This window comes from Corvus brachyrhynchos, unplaced genomic scaffold (assembly GCF_000691975.1).
Source record: "Corvus brachyrhynchos isolate BGI_N302 unplaced genomic scaffold, ASM69197v1 scaffold34, whole genome shotgun sequence".
NCBI classification, from domain to species: domain Eukaryota; kingdom Metazoa; phylum Chordata; class Aves; order Passeriformes; family Corvidae; genus Corvus; species Corvus brachyrhynchos.
The window spans coordinates 1,652,983-1,672,815 of NW_008238126.1; the positions used below are offsets into that span (position 1 = coordinate 1,652,983).

At 42.8% G+C, this 19,833-nt stretch overlaps 1 long non-coding RNA gene across 1 annotated transcript; it reads right to left on the minus strand.

The window, feature by feature from the left end:
- Positions 1-2,033: 2,033 nt before the first annotated feature.
- Positions 2,034-19,372, minus strand: LOC108446549. The gene is made up of 3 exons (XR_001861757.1): positions 19,103-19,372; positions 9,057-9,167; positions 2,034-4,059 (listed from the first exon to the last, which is right to left on the minus strand). It is a non-coding gene; the product is annotated as an uncharacterized LOC108446549 (long non-coding RNA).
- Positions 19,373-19,833: the final 461 nt, after the last annotated feature.

Consider the following 19,833-nt stretch of genomic DNA (forward strand, 5'->3'; position numbering starts at 1 on the left):
CAACTGCATCTTAGTGTGGAAATATCATTTAAAACACATTGCAAATGAAAGTGTATCATCCGCATTGCAGCTTGTCACAAAGCACTCACTGCCTGATCAGCTCACCCAAGATGTAGAAAATTTCAAAGACAGGAAGCAACTTCTCCCAGATTCTCATTGCATTAATTAGCTTTGACTTGCCATTCCTTCCATGTATGCAGAGAACTTTAACTTCACAGAGATCCCTAGCACTGCAAGATGAAATAATCTGTAAATTCTGGGGGTTTTGTACAGCAAAAATGGGTTATGTATTCAACACAGGCAAATTACAGTTAAAAGACCTATCCTATGGTAATCAAAATATGAGCTATCAGTGTCAATTTTATTAGAAGTATTAAATAAATATATAGAAGTATTTAATGCAGTGGTACAACTACACAGCTGTTCACACAGGAATAAATGTGAAAAAAACCACACAGCCTTCAGTCCCTCCCTGTCATACATGTGTATGCAATGTATTGTTAAGAGACGGACAAATTGTTCATGCTTAATTAAAACCTAAGAAATAACTATAAAATTTAGTACGGCTTTTCTAGCACCTTAACAAGGCATAGATATATTGATTTTGGAACATCAGATAGTGTGGATTATTTTGCTGCAGCTATGAGGCTTGTAGGAAGAGGGAATAATTTTCTAACATGCTCTCATAGTTGAAGAATTGAGAGATGATCTCAGACACACAAAGCCATTGTTCTGAAATAAAAAGCAAGAGATTTCAAAGATCTGTGGGTTGGACTGGATGATCTTTAAAGACTCCTTCCAACACAAACTATTCCATGATTCTCTGAGTCAGTAAGATAAAGATGAATGGGGGATGATGGCTCAGAGCTTAGCTGGGTATGTACCAATTTGATTATTTGGGTTAGTTGTGCTGCTTAATAGTGCAGGTGATGGGTCCCTGTGGAGAATGGGGCTCCTCACTGCAGGAGAGAGGAGGATACATGAGAGGAGGAGAAATGTCAGCCTTACTTCCTCCTGGGGCAGTAAAAGAGAGAGACTTGTACTCTATAACCTGCACAGCAGGGAGAAATTAGCAGTGGACAAGAGAGTTTATAAAATGTCAAAAATATGTCTCTGTCAAGCCTCTTATTTCTGGGATTGTGCAGAGTATAGATGAGGCCATAGTTACTAGGCTCATCCTCAGAAGGTTTCCCCTCAGGGTCCAGACTGAGGATTAGGATGAAATGACCCTTTTGAGAAACAGCCACTGACTGCCAAGTAGGTGTTTCTTCCCCTATGGGCATTTTGTGTGAATTCTTCCTGAGTCACAATGGTTATTTACTTAACTTTCTTGCAGTCATGCACTGGAGGAAGCATATCACGTTCTTGGACACTCAGGGATAGGATCCAGGATTGTTCTGCTGTAGTTGGTATTTCCTCTGCTGTGGTGATGGGCAAGAGTTGCTGAGTTTCACATTGTTTGACTGGGTTCAGTCTAGACGTGATTGGTTTACTTTAGACTGAGTTTTGTTCTGCTCACACACTTGGTGGGACTGGAGAATGGTTTGAAGGCAAGGATGGACAGGTCTGTCCATCTTTCCAAGTAAAAGCTCCTCCTCTGTGGAATGTTACACCTTTATGATTTTCTGCATAGATTACTAGGCAAGGTATGCAATAGTCAGAAGTGTATCACCAACTGGAACTCCTCACATAAACAGTGTCTCTTTAAAATGAAACTTACTGCTTTAAAGAGCTATTTCTGCTTAAGAGTGAAAGTAAAACAAAGGGGTTTGCTTAAAACCACCAGCTTCACTCCTGCTGTATTTTTGTCAACGGTAAAACTTATAAGAACAGTATGTAACACGAAAAAAGTTCATATTCCCAATAAGAACTGAGATAATGCAGGAGAAATAAGTAACAAATGCAAACAGTAAATCTCTCTAATGCAACCAGCAAGAAGGTTTGTTTCATTTTTCTTTGTCCTGGAGAATTCATTCCAAGATCATAAAAGGAAATGTATTTTATTTTATTTTGTTTAATTTAATTTAATTTAATTTAATTTAATTTTATTAACGAAAGCATTAAAAAAGCATAATGTGATGGATTTGCAGATGATAAAATTGCATCTCTTAAAACATAGAAGATCAAAATGTTTGGTACTAGGGAGGAACTGAAGAACAAACAAACAAACAAAAAAGAAGTAATTTGTTCTAAAATTTCTTTGACTCTTACTAACATAGGAAAAGATGAAAGAAAAGCATGAGTAATTAAGACTTTCATTAAGGTGTTACTTTATTATGTGAAAAGGAGCACTTCAAGACAGTTAGGGGTGTCTTGTATTTTGGGATCAGGAAGATCCCTTGCTCCTGCAGGTACGAATAACTGGGTAGAAGAGAGTGTCCAGCTCAGCATCCTGCTGGGAGGCAGGAGCAAGTTGTCACCACACCAGGCTTGAGGCACCACCAGTCCCAGTGCCCAGCTGGCAGTCCCTGGGGAGTCTCTTTAGGAGAGGATGTGTAAACCAGGGGACAACCTGCTTGAGTTTATCTCAGTGAGAGAGGAGGACACAAACACACAGGAAATCAAATTGCCTTAATTCCCCCAGTTATTGCACAAACTGCACGCTACAACAAGAAGACAGCAGCTCATTGCCTCTGCATGCTGGAGCAGGACTAGCAGTCTCTAAGAATCGTGGTTTGAAAGGGGGTGAACATTTGAAAGATCTAAGAAGTTGTCTTGACAGGTGGGATCTGGCTTGGAAAGGGGAATAGTATTATGAAAATATAAATCTTTAATATTTTATGCTGTGTTAGGAGTGCAATCCAGTTTAAACAAAAATTCAGATTTTCTTCAACATATGTACAACAGACAGATCATGAAATCAAACTCAAATAATAGTTACAATTTTTTAAAAAAATCACTCTCTGGATTCATTAATTGCCTCTAGGAAGGCTGTTCTATACATGAAGCTGTTTCTCATCCTTAAAGGCTGGTTTAAAATGTTTCATTGGGAAAAGCAGCAAAATAAAGAAAAAATACTAGAAAAGAAAGGGTTCATTTCTTTCTTCTGTGTTAACAAGGAGGATACCATATCAAGAACATTGTCTAAGACTTAGCAAATTGAATTTCTGAGAGTCTGACTGCTAAGATTGTTCAGTCCCCAAAGCCTGTGGGAAGATTATTCAGCCATGAGTAGACTGTGTCACTGTTTTCATATCTTATCTGTGAGGAGCCAGCTCAACTCATGAGCATTTGCAAAAACTGGAATGTGCTACAGGGATGCCAGAGTGACTCTTGAGTCTGCAATAGTTCTGCCACTGGGTTTTCCTGTCTATAGTGTCAGGCTCAGGCTGTCCTAGGTAGTGGAGAGCTGGTGGCATAAGGAATATATCATGTGGATAAGGTTGGTGCTATTACTCCTCTTTTTATTCTAACCTAAACTCCATATTATTATCTGACAAGTGGTGCATGATTCCTAATCTGTTAATCTAACATGATTTAAAGGGATGATAAAAATAGTGTCTTGCTTTACAGGCATTTGTTTATGGAAGTAAACTTTATCTAGTGAACAAAAATTAGTGTGGATAATTCCAGGCTTACATTTCATGCATCCCAGTTCTTAGAATTGATGTTTTTTAAAATAAAGTATTAAGATTATGTGTTTCTGTAACATGTCTTATTTAGCAGTTTTACTGAATCATTGCAGTAAATATTGATTTAGGCAACTAAGTCTCCTGAGAGAAATTAGGCACCGAGGAACAAACTGCCTACAAAAACAAAATCAGATGTATTTAGAGGTGAGTAGTGCTTGTATTAGAGACTTAGAATGGCAGTTTTCAGATGCTTTATTGAATATTTTTTTTCTGTTTGGAGGCTGGACATTTCAGAAGTTTTTGTAGGAAGCTCAGCACTGCAATGATGGCTGAGCTAAGTCACTGGCTCTTCAGGAGTTCATCTGCTTTGATCTGTCAGATGTGAATTCTTGGGTACAATCTGGAGGACAAAGGTTTGGGTTCTGCATCAGGATCACGCTGCCCATCACATCCATCAGCCACGTCCAGGACATTTCTGAGAACATGACTGACAAAAAGCAGGGGAAAGATTTTTATAACTTGTTCTAGAGGATCTACTTTTCATCCACTGACACATAAATGAATGAATATTTTAAATTTTCATAGGTGAGCACTTAAACACATTATTGGGCTTTTGCTGAATAATTTTATTAGTGATATTTAATATTCTCTGTTCTGAGCAATATAAGTATGACTTTTTTGCTTATGAAAAAGGTCTTTTCTTCAAGAATAACCATCTTCAGCATATTGTAAAAAAGGGGTGACAAGTTGGGATAAGAACCAACAATTCTCAGTTTCTGTATGTAGTGAAATACTCCTAACAGGCATCTTTGCTTTTAGCCTACTTTTGTCTGCCTACAAAGAACTTTGCTTGTCAAGAATTGTAGGTACCTACTCTTCAAGTGGAAAGAATAGCTGGCCTCCAGCCTCCCACTGGGAGAGCTGAGAATTAAAAAGATCTTTTAGAGAACCTAAGAATGGCTTTAGCCCCTTCAGCAGCTGAATAAGGTTTTATAATAGAAGTGCAAACGCACATGCTGCAACTCTCAGTGAAAAGCTGTCATGATACCACAGTATTTGCAATCTAAACCTCAGCTTTTCCAAGCATTCTCCTGCACTTTATAAGTGCTTCTTATGTACAAATAATTTCTGGCATGGCTCTTGATAGTTCTTGATAAATATTTGAAAATTACAATCTCCCGTTACAAATGTGAATTAAATGGGTGTGCTGGGAGCTTTCTCCTCAGTACACAGTGTACAGCAGAACGGGCAGGGGCTGTCTCAAATGAGCTACAGAATTGTTAGCAGTGAACATCACACACCATAGGCAGGTGTGCACCTGGCTGCCTCAGCTCAGTGGAGCCCCTGGCGTGTTTGGGTACTGCTGTGGGTGGGGACCTTTATAAATGCACATGACAGCAGCTCCTGCCAGTGCCAAACTCCTCAGCATGACCAGCAGGAACTTCTGAGCTTCTTTGATGCCTAGAAGAAATAGTCACTACTCAGGACACAAAGGTTTGTACATCCAAGGCAGCATCAGCTGCTGGATGAGAGTGCAAGTCATGGAGCTGTAAATCCCTCTCAGAGGGCTGTGAAAGCCACTACCCCAACACCACTCATCTTTCCAAGGAGATCTCATTGCCCAATTCTTCCTGCATATTCTCCCCTTCCTCCAGTCCTGCTGGCTTCTCTTTGCATTTGTCCTTTTCTTCTCTGACCTTCAATAACACAATACCACACCATTCATCATAACTTTATCTCCCGTTCTCCTCCTTGCCCCTTCCCTTGCACCCTTCTGCCTCTGTTCCGTGTGGCTCACTGGGAGATGCCTTTTCTCTCTTTAGTTTCCCTTTCTTCACTCCAGCTGCCCTGGACCTTTAGTTCCTGATGTCCTTCTGTCCCCCTGTGCCAAGGGAGGGACAGTGCTGGAAAGGTGTGCCTGTTTAAGAGGACAAGGGATCGTTTGCTTTCAGAATGCTGTGTTTTTAGGTCTGAGGCATTTAAGACATATGTATTTTATAGAGTCAGGAGTACATCTAACCCCATTGCATGCTCCTACCTTGTCTTCTGTCCTGCCAGTTTAAAATGGGCAAAATTTCCATTTATCCACATTGTATCATCCCATATGTTCTCTGCCTGGTCTAGCTGCAGTCTCTACTTGGGCATGTGCACATGCAGCCAGAAGTTGAGGGAGCATAACCCAGTTTCCTGCTGTCCACCCCAGGGAGAAGAGAGGAGAAGCTGAGACCAGAGTGACTGCACAGAGGATTCAGTCAATTCCCAGCCTCACGCCTTCCCACTCCTCCCCTGTTCCAGGAACTCTCCAGCTGTCTCTGTGTTTACTTCTGCCTTCCCTGTGGCATCTTCTTAGAGCCTCTGTTCCTCTTTTGTATGCTGGAGAGAATGTTATATGCAGCCCTCTTTTTTTCTCTTCTGCTGGACTGGGCATGCCTGGGCTCCTCCAGAGCTCTTATCCTGCCAAGGCAATGAAAGACAATGCATTCATTGCTTCCCCTCGTTCATGCCATCCTTAACAACAGCAACAACAACAAAATCCTCTCCATCCCAGCCTGGTTCCTCTGTGCAGTTCTCAGCTGACTTTTTAGTAGGCCTGTGTTTGTCATTCTGAGATTGACTGCACAAAAACTGTAGGTGTAAATTTAACAAAAATACATCTGTAAACATTACAGCACTCAGCACCATGGTTTTAAAAAATGTAAAGTAAAGCTGGCTGTCCATATCATAGGTTTAGGGTGGTAGCTAGCTTGGCTTTATTTCTAGGTTATGTTCCTTGATCCTTTTCCAGGTGAGACACTAAAGAAAAATACCCATAAAATTTCTGAAAGGAAAAGAAGAAGCATCTCAGACTGGTGTGGTGCCCTATTGTAACACTCAAAGAGGATTTTTTAGAGCTAGATGAAAGCATGAGAAATTGGTGACAGGAAGGGTCAGTCAGTTGCAGGGGAAAAAACCCACAAAAGTTGCCCTCCTGGCTCCACATGACAAATGTGCAGGCATCATCTTCCCAAGCTGGAAGGAGATACAGCAAGAATGTGGGAGAAACCAGATGAAGCCAAGAGCATGATGGAAGGATTTAGGAAATTAACCCCTTCTTTAGGGAAGGAACTAGGCTAGTGATAAATATCCGTAAGGGGAGGGGTGGTGAGGGAACAAAGATGGGAAACATGTCAGGCATGCTGAGAGGAGGCAGGACAGCAAGACATGGGATGCAGACCCCCTAAAAACTTGTGCAAGTTGGTCTCTAAAGGCTTATGTGACCTTTTACAAGCCTTTAACCTAGACATTGCTGAATCCTCATTGCTCAAGTCTCCATGCTCTTGGTTTTGTCCTCTTTCTGTCTTTTCTGGGCTGTCTGTGATGCTTTGGTGTTAGAGCAGGAAAGCAGCCCATTTATGGCTTCTACCTTGCAGCATTGCTGCCCAGCATATTTACTCCTCTAACAGTGCTGACAGTTTGTCCTGTCAATAGTCTGAGGTGCCATTTCTGGCACAATAATGGTGAACAACTGTAGTGGTGCGACAAAAATGAGGTTTCTGGAGCCTTTATTCCATGCACTCTTGAGAACCTCTGCATGGCCTCCTGATCATCTGCCTGCATGAGCTTGGCAGAGCCCAGGTGAGTTGTGGGGTTAAGGACCACATAGAGTGAAATAAAGCATCCCAGCTCCCAAGAAGTAGAGCCTAAGGGGGAGTGTACAGCAGATATAAAGAGTGATGAAATAACTGCATTTGAGCCTATTCTACTTCCAGAGTATATAGTGGATAAGTGGGAAGGCAGCTTACAGTGGATATGGAGTCATCATTAAAGCCAGGCTGCAAGTTCAGCTTGTGTACATCTCCAAACAAGGGAGGGCAGCAGCTTTTTTCATAGCTGGGTTCAGCTGTCTCACACATCCCTGTCTCACCCCTCCTCCCACTCCTGCATCCTGAGAAACACAGAGCTGTGCACCTCCAGAGGAAGCTGGGAAAGGAGGGAGGTTGATCATTAGGCTTTCTAGATTCCTTACTGCCAGACCCTCCAGAATCTGCCTTGAACAGCAGTGCGCCCCCCAAGCAGCCTTTCTCCAAAATATCTTGGGAAAGCTTGAGGTGTGGAAGCAAAGCCATGGGCATGCATGGAAACAACCCAGGTTATACCATCTCAGCTAAAGGATCCCTCAGGATGCTCCAGAGCTTGGTAATTTCAGAATCATGGCTGTATTTGGCAAAGCAAGCCTGGAAAGGTATCATCAATTTTGTCTGTGTCTTCCCTGAGAGGCTCAGTTCACTGTGGCAAGGCCAGTGTGTGATGCTCCCTGCGGCTCTGAACGAGTCCAGCATGCACATGCAAATGGCTTCTACTTTCAGTCTGATGTAAACTCTGGATAATGTCTACCCAAGTAATAGGCAACTGAATAATGGACAGTTTCAGGCAGTCGTAATGTAAATGTCTATACTACCTGGCATATGTCTACAAATAACATTTATTTGCATTGTAAGCTTACTGAATCAAAGTGCCTACTGGAAAAAAGCTTGGAAACGTGCAAGGAGTCCCTGAGATCTGCACCAAGCTGGACCAGTGGAACAACAGAAGGTTTTCTTAAGCTTATTGGCAGTTGACCCTAGAATAAAAAGCTACAGTTTTAACAGTTTACAGACCACGATAGAAAAATAAGCAAAACTTTCATGGCTATGTGCTCAATTTCCTTGTTTACCACAAGGCTGTATCTTGAACAGTCACATTTCAGCTCTATTTTTAGGCAACATTCATGGAGAGGAACCACAAGATCCAGAGCTCCTATGAGCTGTGCGTTTCCCAGGGAGACCTCAGGGAGCAGCTGATGTCTTGTTTGCTCTTCCAAAGCGGGGGGGCTCTTTCCTGCCACAGCTCTTTCCTGCTCCCTCTTTCCTGCCACAGCCTTCTGAGAAGGGCAAAGGAGGCCATTTCTTCCTCACACCCCATGGGATGTGGCAGGGGCATCCTCACGGATGGACAGTGCTGCCAGCACTGACTCTGTGCCACATAATCCCAAAAACAACCTGCCAAGAGCTGCTGGATGAAGCAGAAATTGCATGTTGCAAACTAAGCCCAAAGTTTAATCATTCTTGAGGTAATGTACATAAGAAGGAAATGAAACTCCTCTCTAGAAGAGTGATATATTTGCTTATTGTCTGAGGAACTAAATATTGTGAAAAGGAAAACAGAGTTTGTAAAGTGTTTTAGCCATTTTTTGTGCAGCTCAGAGGGCAAAACCTTGCTTTTACTGACTATGGGCAAAGTGGTAGAAACCATCCCCTGGTGAAAGACTGAATTTAAAGTAGAAGAGTTGATATGATTATACCATAAAATTCTGTCATACTGAAAATGAAAGCAAAACCCATGAAGGATTTACATGAATCCTTAAAGTGACATTAACTTCATGAAAAACCCACTTCATTTTGTCTGCAAGCATCTCGGAGCAGGAGGATTTAGTGCTGACGAAGCACACAGTTTATTTAAACTTACCCTTCAGCAGCTGTAGAGGGAGTTGAAACATCCCCACATCCCCTCAGGGGCACCTGGATGAAGGTGATGGGTGTGGTTCAGGACCATAGGGGAGGTGCAGCTCTCATCGCTCTGTTAAGAGAAATAATCTGGGAATAACTGCTGGGATGCTTATATGGCATAGCTAACACAAATAAATCAATTTAGCAAATGCTGCTTTTCCCTTTCCCCCTAAATGTGTTCATGGATCCTGTGCAGCACTTACAGAGGTCAGGCAGAGCAGCTGTTTCCCTCATAATTCCCCCTTTTTAGTCACATTTGACAAAACTCTGGTTTTTCTCTCTTCTTGGAAAGACAAATGTCTGATGTCTGCTCAAATTTACTGGGTAAATAAAACATCGGGTGGTGTCCCTGTGTACATATAGGAGTGTAAAAAGTGGCAAAATGGGTTTGTTTGGGCTGCTCTAGACTAAGGGCAGTCATTCCCACAGCACCCACCTCTGTGCTGCCTAAAGGCAGCCAAAGGGCCTCTCTCTGAAAAGGCCACACATTTACCTTTGGACAAGCGAATCTCCCACTTTTTAGCTTTTATTCCATTTGCCCCCTTCAAAGATAGACCAAATATGATGATTTGCTACTAAGATTAGATTATAATTTTAACCTGTTAAATAAAATTTGTACAAGCACAATATAATGGTTATAATTATAAAATATAATTTAGTATCATTATTATCAATATCTGAAAATGGAGCTGAAATAATACCAGTATGACCAGCAGCAGAGAACCCATGTCTCAATGCTGAGTCTTTCTAATGAAGATAAATTGCATTTAGATACTTTCATGCATGCTTCAGCCTAGTCAAGGAAATTTGTTGGTTTTTTTCTCTTTGAAATAATAAATTTCTGTCTGTACCTCTTACCTCCAAACCAAGTAAATATAATATAGATGTCCAAGAAACCTTGGGAATTACATAACAATCAAAGTTCAGTGACTACAGGTTAACATTTGTTAAACTCTTTTTGCATTGAGGTTTATCATGTAATGTAAGCTCCTGGTAATCCCAAAATAATTCACAGGTTTTTAGTGGTTTCAATAGGGGTCAAAGCAGACACATCCCAGAGAGATGAGGAAAAAACACCTCACAGTAAAATAAAACAACCACTTGGCCACAAGAAAAATGCTATCAACTACAATTAAACTTCGTATGATGTACGTAGATGTAATTTTTGCAAAAATACAGGCAGCCCCTACCTATTTTTATACCTATTTGGTTATAACACTTTTATAACTGGTATAGACCCACAGACGTATTTTCCCTTTCCTGGTGGTGCTGCAGCTTGTCTGGTTTTGCACCTGACAAGCTGAAAGCATCTACATTCTAACCTTGTCCAGAAAGAAGATTGTACCAATTTATCTCAATCTTTTCTAAATTGGAGTAGTTAAATTGATACGTGTGTGTGTGTGCAGCTGATGGTGTTGATCTACACTTCTCTTCCAATTAATCTCTCTGGCAGCTGCAGCACATCCTGCCTACCAACCAGTCCCTGAGTGTGCTTGGGAGAAGTTCAAAGACTGCAACTAGAAAAGGACTGGGCTGCAAATGAGCCAAAGCAGAACTGAAACTGAAGTCCCAATGTGTTTTGCTTATTGCTCAGACCTTCTTTGTAGCGCAACGTCTCACCGTGCCCCAGATTAGGAGGTTTGTCACCAGGGACTGTTTGAAGCCTGTTTGATAGACCACATTTTCTAATGCTGTTGAAATACATTGCCCTTTTTAGAGGTGCAGCGTAGAAATAATTATTTGTCTTTATAGGACTCAAGCTTAATAACCACCTTTAAACTTAGTCATTCTCACCTTTCTCCTTAGGATTTAATGTGACCAACATTTAAACAGACAGATTCTGATGCTCCCATCACTCTTAAGTGGTTCCTCTCACCACCAGCATCTTGTCCCTGTCCCTGGGCTCCCTGTTTCACCATGCTATTGTAAATATTTGTGCAGTTCCTTGAGGCGAAAAAAGGAAGGAAGAAAGGGTTGCCTTTAACTGTATCAGCCTCCTGACACTACTTTGCCATGTGGATATAGAACCTATTTTGCCAGAGAGGGGAGCAGGCAGCATGGCTGAGAATGATGGCTGGGAGCCAGGGGAGAGGAGGGTACCACCTTTCAGTGGCTGTGCTGACTTGCAGCATTTGTCAAGCTGTACACCCTTCAGATCAACCTTTTATTTCACATGATGCCTCCTCCTAAGGAATTCTCCACTGGCATTTGTCATGTTGACTAAGTATATCTAGTGGTGCCTCATGCTGGGAGCTGAGCCTGTCTGGGGCTGACTCTCACTGCCTGGGATGCCACGTAGGAGTCCTGGCCACTGGGGTTCAACCCTCAATTATTGTCAGACATTCAGTGATAACAAGTGGGCACAAAGACTTTGCTGTGGCCTATCTGAAAGATGGGAGTAAACCTAAAGCTTATTTGCTTACCTGGGCCTGTAATTAAACCACTAGGGCACTAAAGTCTTAATCCAATTGAAAGTTCTTTGATTACAGCATTTAAAAATGTGCCTTCATTACAAACTCAGCAGGCCCAATTATTTTGCAATTATAAACATTAATAAGTGGTACAGGAAAATCAGGACAGCCTGGAGGATTTGAGGATGGCAACTGCTCCTGAGAAGGATGTGGATGTGTTGCTCAGGAGTGATCAGAAGCTGCTGCCAGGCAACAAGGGACCTGAGAGGAGCCTCCTGGGATGAGGGGCAGGACCTAGATCATCTCATCTTCCAGAGGGAGATGAGATTTGTGAGGGCCTCCCCACCACTGCAGAGAGCAGCTCCAGGGAAGCAGAGCAGGGACAGGTGCTCTTTTCCTCAGGGCTGCCAGAGAACCAAGAACTGGCAAATGACTTTGGTTAAAACTCTTTCAAACTGGCTTTATCATATCTGTAGCTGCGAGATAAATGGGAACATCTCATTTAGCAAGAAAAAGGACCCAGCCCTGGCCTTGTGTTGGTCTTTTTGGATCAGGGCAGAGAAATCCTGGTGGTCATGAAAATGACCATGACAAAAGAAGCTTTTCTAATTCAGCACAGTCTTTGTTCCCACACTTGCCTTTTTGTTGAAGCCTTGTTTGAGATCCTTGGGTTATGACTTAGGCTTGACTTAACTAAGCTCAGGCTCTTTAATGTAGTTTTCTCACCAGCTACTGTGCTGGTCCATTGTTGGAGAAACAAGAAACAGGAGATGAAAAGAGGCCACAGACTGGTAACCATTTCAAATTACAAGAAATAATCAAACTAATCTCCTTTTATAATGCCAAGAATGAAGAAATGGTAGTAAAGAGACAGTTACGTGAAAAGGTTATGGATTCATAAATTAGTGTTAAGGGCACTCAGAAAACCACAACCCATTTTGGTTGAAGAAAGTTCTGGTGATCACTGCTGCTTCATGGCTCACCTGCTGACTCTACTGTATTGCCATTTTGGAGGCAGGTGGACTTCGAGGTGACGGCCTAGGCAAGGTTTGAAGGCCCTGTCTCCTGCCAGTGCAAGCTCTGAAGCAGAAGAGGCAGTAGATGAGCAGGTAACAGTCTCAGGGTTTTGAACTCTACCTGTTATCTCTGCCTTAGAGAAGAAGGCTCCCCATGCTTGATGGAAGTACATCTAGCACAAGAACAAGCAGCATCTCAAATGAAATGCTCTCGTTTTAGGAGGCTGAGAAGCAGAAGTTCGAGGTAAATATAAAGTAACTGAACATGTTACTTCTTATCACCCAAGGTACGGTAACTTGTCCTGAGGAAGCTTCAACCGGAAGGTATTGAGCCTTGACAGAAAACCTCTCCCCGGAGGTTCAGCCAGGACAGTCCCTGTCCTTTTCCATCCTTATGGCCTCATCTGTGCCTTCCTGCCCTCCCCACCAGTGCTCCTTAGATACTGCTGTGAGCCAGACCAGGGAGACAAAAGGAGAGAAAGAAAATGCCTTCTTCTGAAGGGTGAGTTTAACTGGCTCCCAGGAGAATTCCCAGTGCCAGCAGGGAGGAGGATGAGGAGGAGGAAGGGTGGAAACAGGTGCTGGGCACAGCAGAGGGGGAGTTTTCAGCTACAGCAAGTGGTTAGACAGGCTTTTTGCTGTAATGTCAAACCACACCTGGAGTTACACCAGCGCAGAGCCAGGCGCTGTGAGCACATGGGACGGGCGACATGGCCTTCTGGCACTGCTCCATTTTGTCACACTGTTAGAGCAATGGCCTTCCCATCCAAGGCTGGTATTCCCTGCAGCCTTAAAGGAAGTGTTCAATTACCAGGTGAGTCCCATTAGCTGCAGGAGTGGCCCTGAAGAGCTGAGGCCTCTGTGTGCTGGACAGACAGCACCTGAGTTCTTGTCAAACACAGCCAGGGATGTCAGATAAGAATTACAGAAATATGGTAGTGATGAAAGAAGGAACTGCATTCCATTCTCTGAAAACCAAAAAGCTGTTGAAAGAAGAAGAAAACTGCCACAAATTCAGCTTTGTTTTGGACTGGGGCAGATATTTCTATGCAGTGTGATGCTGACAACACAGCTGCCCCTTTGCAGCTAAGCCTTGACACCTGTAATGAAGGTTGTTTTGCTTTCTTTTGCCATTAGCATCTTCAGATGTATTCTTTTGTTTAGCAAAATGTTATTTGGCTCCCTCTAAAGCCAAAGGTAGATGTAACTCGATTTTTCTCCTGAACATCAATCTATATTTAGGGCTGTGTAAACCCTCAAGGCAATAATTGCTCAGAAATAGACTGTACTGTTCAGTGTGGGAGCCCAGGCTGCTGTTACAGAATTTTGCCAGCTGTGAGGAACTGCCAGCACACCTCCATCTCCTGGGGGTATAAAGAGGCAGAGCTGCCTCTCTGCTGCCAGAAGAAACCCCTTGTGCAGTCACGCTGGCAACACTGGCAGCACTCCTTCCCTCCCGGGGCTGGATCTCTGCTGCGGCAGAGAGACACAAAGGTTTGTGCATTTACCTGCAGCAGGGACGTTTTGTCCACAGAGTGCGCAGGTTGGACTTTTGTGCAGCAGAAGTGGTACCTGTCGTGCTTGACCTTGATGTCTGCACATTTTATTTCTTTCAGCAAAAGGTTTTGGCTTCTGATTTCAACTCACACATTTTGGGGCTACTGGTGATGGGCTATTTAGCATATTAATGGGATAAACACTCCTCATCGAGTCATACTTCATCACAGATTGCTTAACTTCCCTTGCATTATCTTATGAAACAGCGTGCATCTATTCAAATAACATTTACTCTTAATATGTCTGAGATGTTAATGGAAGTGTAAAATAGATGTTTATCAACAAGTTCTTCTCCCTCCTTAAATTTTTGCTTCATTTGCTGTTTTATTTAAATGAGGGGTCACAGCTGGCCATTGAATAACAACATTTACTTGGTTTTGTAAAAAACATGCCCTCCTGTAACATCTTTGAAAAGAGGTAGGCATACACTGACAGCTCCCTTCTCTTTAAGGAGAGGGCACATCCCTTTGCCTCAATGAGAAAACATGCAAAACAATGCTGTCATTTAAACCAGGCTGCTAATACCTGGTCCTGCAAGGGTTAAATGGTGTCATTGCAGTTTCACTTCCTCTCAGACAGAGCAAACCACACTGTAAGAAATAATTTGTTTATATTCCTTTCCTGTTCCAGACAGAGTTACCAAGCCCATTAATATGACTACTGCATCAAACACTTGCATTCCTTTCACACGAGGCAATTTAAGAGTAATTTTTTGAGCGAGTTTTCTTTTCTTGACCTCTAAATAAAAGTGATCCTCAGAAAATTTTGCATTAGGTAAGTAATTGGCCTGGATAAAAGCCTTTGCTCTCTAGAAGCATTTTCAAGTGTTTGGAGTGATAAACTCCATCTTTAGGGACCAGTAATCCAGCAGACTGTTGTGAATCTGTAAGTGGCAGATACAATAGATGTGCAAGCTCAGGTATGCATTTCAAGAGAATACATCTTGGCTGCTATTAAACAATCACTGGATAATGCAAAGTAAAATGCTTTTTAAAAGAAGTTTTATGAAGTCTGTGAGCCTGTTGGATCATAGATAAATGACTGCTAAAAGAAAAGCTCATTGACAGCAGCATGTGAGACCAAGCTATAGATAAATTCAGTATGAAGCACCTGAATGGGCACAAGGTGGGGACAAGAGGGGAAATCCAGGATGTACAAGGCTAATTCCAAACTCTGCTGTACGATGCTCAGCTTTCTTGCTCAGGCTGTACTCTTTACTCAGTTGCACAAGAAATGGTGACAAGATTAGTGTCAAGCTACCAGAACTTTTTTTAGGTTACTCTAAGGAATGAAAGCAGGACAGAAGAGTCTGGGGAAAGGTATGGGAAGGGAAACGATATGCTAGGAGCAGAAAGAAGAATTTCTTCTACTATACTAACTTTTTCTCCTCTGTAGTCTTCTTTGGGCAGCCTACTCTTGCTCCAGGGACAGCTGTACAAGCTGTAATTTGACAAAGGTCCTTTTGCCTGACACTTTTGTATTCCCTGCTGCCTTATTTCCTGTAGTCAAAACAAGCAGGAAGCATGTCTGCAAGGAATGCCTGTGTATTTAAATGGTGCAGAGGATGATCCTGTGGAGAAAATGGCCTTGTTTCTTGATTCCACTCTTCTCCATTGCCATGGTAGGTCATTTCCATGTGCTCTTTCAATGCTGCTCCTCTCCCATATTTTTTCCTCTGCCTGCCTTGAAATTAAATCAGATAGCACCCTAGCCCAGGACAGCAGGCTGCAATTCAGTCTTTTCTAGCAGGAGTTTCAATGGAAGGTGGGAATTCATTGTGTGGCAGGACTGGAAAAGGCTCTTCAAGTAGAGCAGTGCTGCTGCACTAAAAATTTCTTGCAACGGAGAAACACTCAGATATTCTTAATTTCAAGGAAACTGTTGGTAGTTTTCATGTTTACCAAAGATTTATCATGCATATGTATTTAAATAAAGGCCATGATATTTGCTTAGCAGCAGGAGGGCATTAGTGTGTGACAATGCTCCCCTGCATCTGTTCCCCAGGATCTGGCCAAAGCAACCTTCCCATGCACTGTATGAAAAAAAAAAAGTCCTCTGAGTTGACTTCTCTTAAAGATGTCAACCCAAAACTTTCTTCTGTAGTTTTCTCTAATGCTGTTACTGACCTTCATGCTCATTTTCTTAACTCATTTGCAACAGTCTGCCTTTCATGTGCATGACCTCAGCCTCTGAGGCAAGTAGGAGTAGAGACTCCTTCACATGGTGAGCTCGGTTCCTCCATCCCAGGAAGTTGCCTCCATGCTTCGTAGGCACAGACTAAAACTACTGAAGGAAGGAAAAGTTTACTCAGTGCTGGATGGGGAGTAAATATTAAAGTCCATTTCACATGATGATTCAAAGGATGAGAGAAACTCTGAGAGCTTAGAGAGACCCTGCAAAGGAGAAAACAGAGTCACGGAAGACTGATGATTTACACTTAGTATTTGAAAGACATATACACAAATCCTAGTTAAGTCCCTCTGATAAGTGAATCACCGCCACCAGTTTTAAAATGTCAAATGATCCTAATGTTCAAAATGATTGCTGAGATGGCAGTTCTTTTCTAAATCCCTGTTTTCAGTTGCTCCATATCTTACCTTTGGAAGTGAAATTTTTCCATTAGCCTTGACTTGGAAATGAAAAATCGTGCACCTTGAAAACTCAATTTCAAACAATGCTACCCAGCATAAAGTAGACTCTGTTCTTCTGAAAAATATGTGGCTGCCTGACATTTTCTAGCAAAGCTGTTTGCTTTATAATTTTCAGTCTTACGATTCTGACAGGTTGGGAAAAATGTGCAAGGAGAAATACTACGCAGATATTAGGGCTTAGGAAAAATTGCTCTCTATTTGGCAAAAGTTGATTTTCATGTTTTATGTTCAGAAAAAAAGGAATTACTGGTGACACAGATACTCTTACAGAGTTTTGAAACCTTACAGAGTTTTGAAACAAATCACTATCTGATTTTATTAAAGGGATTATTTGGAAGCATCATACAGCTCCTGTATAGGTGCAATAATACAAGTCTTGTATTCTGCATGAACTCTACTTCCACGAAGCCTGAAGCCCAAAGCCCACCCAACCCACCACCTGTGGTCAGGTTTGTGGCACTGGAGCCAGAGGAAGGCAAATACTCGGGGTGTGGTGGAGACAGGACTGCAGCCTGAGCAGAATTAATTGCAGGCCTTGTGGTGATCAGGGCTCCAGAGAATGTGCTCACCATGGCCTGGATAAAAGAGCTCCCAACGGAATTTTAAAAAATCAGGATTTCTTAAGCTCCACCAAACATTTGAATGGGGGAGAGGAAGTGCTCTGGTTCTGTGCCTCTGCTTGTGGATGGTGACTCCACAGAGTGACATTTTTGCCTGCAAACACAGCTCTAGGTCGTCAGCTGAACTGTGGCTACCAGAAAAGCAGAACATTTGTAACAAAGCAGGTATCCTGTGTCTGGAGCAGGGGTTGTCTTTCCATGCCCTGCAGGCTCACTGAGCGGGGTAAGGTGAGGGTGAGCAATCACTTCCTGCTCTGGTGAACCTGATCAAAGCATTTCCAACTACCAGCTTCAAATAACAAGGGGGCTGAGAGAGACTGTAAAGGTTGTCAGGGGTCCATTTTTAAAAATCAGGAATCATTGCTCTCGCAGCAGAGGGGTCTCTTTTCGCTATGTTTTATACGAATCCCTTTCATAAATGGTTAAGGACACGCAAACGACCCGTTCCCACCTAGGCAGCAACCTCCCTCTGGCACAGATCCGTTTCATTTCTGCAAAGTACTTAAGTACATGCTTAACTTTAACCACCTGAACTGTCCCACTGGAGCCACGGGGATGACTCATGAACTAAAGTTAGGCCCCTGCTTGCGTATCCTGCTGACTGTGGGCTTCTGCAGTATCTACTGCCAGATGTTTGGGAGAGGAAATGAAAGAAACTCTGTAGTGGACAGTTAAGGGAGTAATTAACTAACAGAGGAAACTTTGTATTGCTTCCAAATATCTGAAAAGTGATCTAACGTGACAGTTGATATTTTGGTAGTCCAGATATAGGTTTAAACCATTTTTAGTCCTATTCAGGTCTTGATCTTTTATGTTTAGTCTCCTGGGTTCTTCTCTAATGCTCCAGTCTGTCCACACTGGGCTTTATCAACTATGTGGTTTTTTCCTAGTTTAAATATGCATTAATATTCTTCAGGCACTTACCATTAAATGCAAAATTGCTGGATAAGAAGGAGGAAAAATGCTATGCTCAATGGATGTAATGCTTCTCTGTAGAAAGGCTAGAGTAGAAGATGGTGGGGTTTCCAGCATACCTCTACTTTTGCAACCCACATGCTGGTATCTTTTCTTTTTTCCTTTCCAGCATTTCCTTTTCATCTTTCACTTGGACTGTCTTCCAAAAGCTCTTTAAGGGAGCACAGCACAATCTCTGCCCAAACAGCACAGTGCTGGGATAGTGTTAACAGGAGACTTCAGCCTGAAAATCTCACAACAATTTCCTATGCCATAAGCAGCACCCATCACAATAAGGTCTTTCATTCGGATTATACAACCCCGCACAATGGCCCACACCGGGCAGCTCCCACAGCCAGAGCCCAGTGTTCAAGGCAACCCTTCCCACAAATCCCACACAGCGGGATCCCTCCGGTGTGTTCCCCGTAGGATGGATCAGGCAACTGTCACTTGCAGGAACTCGTGCATTTTGTGGAAGTGCTGTTTTTCCAGCTCTGGGTTGTGTGGAGTTCTAGAGAAAAGTGTTGCAGACTTGTGACAGGCTGTCGCAATCTGAGAGAGACAGTGAGAGATTTATTAGGGGACTCTCCTTTGTCTCAAACACAGCCTTCTTTGAGGGCTGATGCTTCATTTCTTCCTGGTGCCACCTCTGAGGGCTCTAATTCCCCAAGTGACAGCAACAGAATAAAACTCCCCATCTTTGTCTCATTGTCTTTGTCACCAGTGTGGACTTAGCCCATTGCTTCCTGAAATTGCCCTGGACTGCTCATACACAGATGACCACCTCAAATCCTACCTGAGCTGGTTTCACTGGGCCATGCTGGCTGAGCTGCTGTTCCATTTGCTGGCAGTTCCTTGCAGAAGTCAATCCCTGGCTGGGTCTCCCACTTCCTTTAAAAGCAGGCTGCTCCAGCACAGGCCCGACAGGCTAGAAGGGGACTGAGCAGGAAGCCTTGTCTTGCTAATGCCTGGTGGGGTGGCTTTATTCTGGAATAAATTCCTCTGGAATGAAGGCATGCAGGACAATCCTTTCTGCAATCACCAGCTTAGTTTTGAAAAGCAGCGGAGAAATAGCCCACAAGAGGCCACACTCGAAATGAAACTGACTGCTTCAAATTCCTTCGGTGTGAGTCCTGCCTTTCCTTAACGTCCATGGGAACTCTGCCAGTAATTGCCGTTGTGCTACAGTTTCTCCCTTTGTATCAGTGTCCAGCAAAGCCTGATCTCCACATCAGTGCAGAAGATGGCACAGCACTGATTTCTTGTCTGAAAAAGCACACAGAGGTATTGTGAATATGTACCTTATTCTTAACTTTTATCCTATATGACAGCTACTTTTACTTATGTCATACCCTGTACAGCAGACCTCTCTTCCTTGCTAACACTGGAAAGGAAGCAAAGGCTTGTTGTTTCTCTGAAGTACTAGAGCTACTCTTAATTTCCATCCGAAAAAGCCCTTCCCACTATTTATTCTGTCCAGAAAAAGATCATAGATGGCAGTGGGTGAAACGCTGACTGATATTTTAG